Genomic DNA, 4,905 nt, shown 5'->3' with positions numbered 1-4,905 from the left:
TTTGGCACACATACTATGACCTCATGCAGTTGCGAGCGCTGTAAAACCGCTAATAAAACATTTTTTTAAAGATTGAATTGTATAGGTAGCTAAGTCGGACCGAAAGGGGTACAGTATTCCAGCAGAAAGACCCTCGATGTAAATCGTCCCCATATGGGAATCGAATTCGAATCGGGTCGTGTCTTCTGCGTACTAGGATGAAGTGCCTAACCGCTACACCACTAACGCCGATTCTATAGATAGACCTTTGCATCCCTCCTGAATACATGACATGGAAATGTCAAGAGACAATCATTATGTGAGACAGCGTGGTGGAATCAGGCTCTCGTCAAAATAATCAAAATGAAGAAACTTGCATTTTTCCGCAGGTTTATGAATTTTTATGGAATGTTTGTTTTTTGGCTCTAACACCTTTCGTGCCCATTAAAGAATTCATTTCTGTGTGAATTTTTCTGAAAACGTTGATTAAAGGCATACAAATGTAAATATTCGGTTACCAAAGACTCTTATTCTAAGGAAATAACTAATCTTTGGTTGCCATTTTCTCACTAATTTTACCTCTGAAACCAGGTGACCCCACCTCCTTCAAATGCTAATATCTCGACTTCTATTTAATAAAGTTGAATATTTCTTATACCAAATGGAAAGCAAATGAACAAGCTTTAAGATGACACCATATGCCCAAAAATTGACAAGTGCCTGATTCCACCACGTCGTGCCACATATACGGTCGCTTTTAAGGACAAGCGGGCTAACCCAGATTTAGGGGGTTTCCAGAAATCTTGACCTAAACCAAAAGTGGGCATTGCCCTACCCATAGGAGAAGTTTGGTTTTATAGGTGTGTAGATCTATATTTGTCTGGTTATAGAGAAAACTCTCCTTATCTTTCAAAGAAACTGAATAAGGAGTAAAAACTTTACCTTAGATTTTTCTCAAAACAGCATTTTTCGGGATAGCCCCCTTGTGCTTGAAAGCGACCAATTATCCCCATACGGGAATCGAATTCGAATCGGGTCTTGTCTTCTGCGAGCCTCGATGAGGTGCCTAACCCCTACACCACTAACACCGATTCTATAGATAGACCTTTGCAGGGGGCTCTCGTGCCCTAGAGGTTACAGTGTTGGCCCCTCATGCAAAAGGTCCCGGGTTCGAATCCGGGTAGAGACCGAAAAATTTTCTTCTCTAAATTTGTCTCCTTTCACCTCATTTCCTACTCTCTAGCAATGTTCTATCGTCTGCTTTCGTCTCCTCTTTCTGCCCCCATCCCCTCACCTCCTTTGCCTCTTCCTCTGGGCTCCTGATTCTTTCTGCAGCCTTTCTAATGCTACTCCTTCGCTTCTTCTTACTGCTGTCTTTCAGCCACACCCCTGATCTTCTGGTAGGAAAGATCTACACCTCGCCTTCTCGGACAAGGGCGAAAAATCTCGGGGGTCCCGTATGCAAGTTGTGACGTTAAAGATCCCTTGGTGGTCTAAAATCGATAAGAGTAGGCTTCGGCCGCCACCCGGGCAAAATTCAAAATTTCCTACTAACTTGAAATATTAGGTGTGTCCCGCGCGCTCATATGACCTTATGCAGTTGCGAGCGCCGTAAAACACTTTACAAAAACAAACAAGACCTTTGCATCAACCCTAAAAGCATGACATGGAAATGTCAAGAGACAATCATATGTGAGGCAGCGTGGTGGAATCAGGCTCTCGTCAATTTTTGGGCATGTAGAGTTATTGGTATCATCTTAAAGCTTGTTCATTTGTCTTTATTTGGAAGAAAAAATATCCGTTTATCTTGAATACAAGTCGAGATATTCGAGAATGAAGGAGGTGGGGGTCACCTGTTTTCAGAGGTAAAATTATTGAGAAAATGGCCGCCAAAGATTAGTTATTTCCTTAGCTTAAGTGTCCATGATAACTGAAAGTTTACATCTTTCGTGCCTTTAATCAACGATTTTCAGAAAAATCCACACAGAAATGAGTTCTTTAATGGGCATGAAAGGTGTTGAACCAAAAAACAAAAATACGATAAAAATGCACAAACCTGTGGAAAAATGCAAGTTTCTTAAAATTGATTATTTTGACGAGAGCCTGATTCCCCCACGGTGCCTCACATATGTGAATCGTGCTGTAAAAATGAGTTACATGTCAGATTTGAGTCATATAGAAGTAGAGATATATCACGCTCATAGGTGAAGTTTTTACAATTTATAAGCATGAAATATAAAAGGCACATTATACTTAAAGATGATATGGCATTAATAGAAAATCTACAAATTTGACCCTAAAGTCGATTTTTCGTCACTATCTTCATTTGTGGATTTGTGAGAAATAACTCATTTTGCAAGCACACCTCGCATATATTATGTGTCCGTTTGTGCTTGAAATACTTTGAATTTTTTTCTTCGATGTTGACTTCCCTGGAGTGGGAAAATTCCAAGGATTTGTATTACAATATGTGAGGAATTGTGGTGAAATCAGGCGAAAGTCAAAATAATGAAAGCGAAGAAACAGACATCTTTCTTCCAGTTTGGTAATTTTATTGAATTAATCTAAGTGAAATTTCTCAACCAACCAGTATCGAGCATGAAAGAATCGAGTACAGGTTGGGCCAGGCAATATGTTCGCTCATTTGACCTCGCAAAAAATACTAAGCCACGAGGTTTGCTCACGTGCATTAGAGCCTCGAGAGCTATCACCACTCGTGGAGTGTGTACACTCACGTAAACCCTTGAGAATTCGTGTCACGACGCGGTGAAATCAGGCGCTCGTCAATTTTCAGGCCTGTAGAGTTATTGGTATCATCTTAAAACCAGTTCATTTACCTTCCTTTTTGTGAAAATACTATCCATCTATGTTTAATAGAAGTTGAAATATTTGTGACAGAAGGGGGTCTGGGTTGTCTGATTTCAGAGTTAAAATAAGCGAGAAAATGGCAGCCAAAGTTTGATAACTTCCGCAGCCTGAGACTCCTTGGAAACTGAAAGTTTATATTTTTCGTGCCTTTAATTAATCAATGTTTTTCAGTAAAATCCACTCCCAAATGTGTTTTTAAATGTGCATAAAAAAGTGTTGAGCCAGAAAAAGAAAGTTAGAAACAAGATTTTCATCGCCCACCCCCCCCCCCCCCCCCCCACCCCCAAATGTCGATTTCTTTAATGTCATCCGATTTCAACCCGATGCCGCACATTTATGCTGTTGTGTGTGCTGTGTCATCATGGTGCTCAGACGACCACTTGAAGATGCTAGAGATGCCACTTTTACAAGCGCATTTAAGATTGATGTTAATTAGGAACGATGTTTTCAGAGCTCTTGGGGTACGGCACTGGTGAGCAGATATTCGATAAGCATGGTTCTTCAATGGAAACAAAAAGATGGCGTGTTGCTGATAGCAGGAATTCTGTACAAACAGGTGGCAAGCTGCCCTAAATGTGAGGCAGCGTGGTGGAATCAGGCTCTCGTCAATTTTTGGGCATGTAGAGTTATTGGTATCATCTTAAAGCTTGTTCACTTGTCTTTATTTGGATGAAAAATATATCCATTTGTCTTGAATACAAGTCGAGATATTTGTGAAAGAAGGGGGTGGGGATAACATGTTTTCAGAGGTAAAATTAGTGAGAAAATGGCCGCCAAAGAGTAGTTATTTCCTTAGCTTAAGAGTCTGTGATAACTGAAAATTAACATTTTTTGTGCCTTTAATCAACTTTTTCCAGAAAAATCCGCTCAGAAATGAGTTCTTTAATTGGGCATGAAAGGTGTTGAGCCGAAAAACAAAAATTTGATAAAAATTCACTAACCTGCGGGAAAATGCAAGTTTCTTCACTTTGATTATTTTGACGAGAGCCTGATTCCACCACGCTGCCTCACAAATGTATTAAACCCAGTTAGTAAAATGTTACAGTAAAGGAAAAAAAACTGTTTCATTATTTTAACAACGTGTGCACAATACGTTTTTATTCTGGTTGTCTTTTTTTTCTTTCAATATTTAGAATTTAAATTTTAACAAAATATTTCTTGAGCACATGCAATCGATATTACAGTTTCAAATGCGGCAATTTAAACGATTTTTTTAAAATGTTGGGTATGCAATATAGACACAGGTGGCTTACGAAATATCAAACAAGTAGAAAACCTTTAATGGAGTTTATTAACACTCCTATTGTAAACAAGTAGAAATTCTTAAATGGAGTTTATATACACCCTTATAGCAAGTAATTAGAAAGTCTTTGATAAAGTTTATATACACTCTTATAGCAAGAGAGTAGAACGTCTTTAATGGAGTTTATATACACTCCAAGAGCAAGCGAGTAGAAAGTCTTTGACGGAGTTTATATACACTCCTATAGCAAGTAAATAGGATAAATAGAAAGTCTTTGACTGAGTTTATATACACTCCTATAGCAAGTAAATAGGATAAATAGAAAGTCTTTGACTGAGTTTATATACACTCTTATAGCAAGTAATAAGTCTTTGATTGAGTTAATATACACTCCTATAGCAGGGAAGTAATAAGTCTTTGATTGAGTTAATATACACTCCTATAGCAGGGAAGTAATAAGTCTTTGATGAAGTTTATAAACAAGTAAAAAGCCTTTAATGGAGCTTGTAAACCCTCCTGTAGAAAGCAAGTAGAAAGCCTTTAATGGAGCTTGTAAACCCTTCTGTAGCAAGCAAGTAGAAAGCCTTTAATAGGGTATGAAGCCTTTCATTGAGGTTATAAACACTCCTCTAAAAGACGTCTCGTTATTCCAGGAGAACAATGTATATATGTGAGGCGCGCTGACAAAATGAGTTACTTCTCACAATCCACAAATACAGAATGATATTGGCCAAAAATCGACACTATGGACACAGTTTTATGTTTTCTATTGATGTGATATTCATTGAGTACTAAATGCCTTTTATTATTTCATA

This window comes from Aplysia californica, unplaced genomic scaffold (genome assembly GCF_000002075.1).
Source record: "Aplysia californica isolate F4 #8 unplaced genomic scaffold, AplCal3.0 scaffold00936, whole genome shotgun sequence".
NCBI classification, from domain to species: domain Eukaryota; kingdom Metazoa; phylum Mollusca; class Gastropoda; order Aplysiida; family Aplysiidae; genus Aplysia; species Aplysia californica.
The sequence above is the reverse complement of the archived record's forward strand: the minus strand, read 5'-3'. Positions refer to the sequence as shown.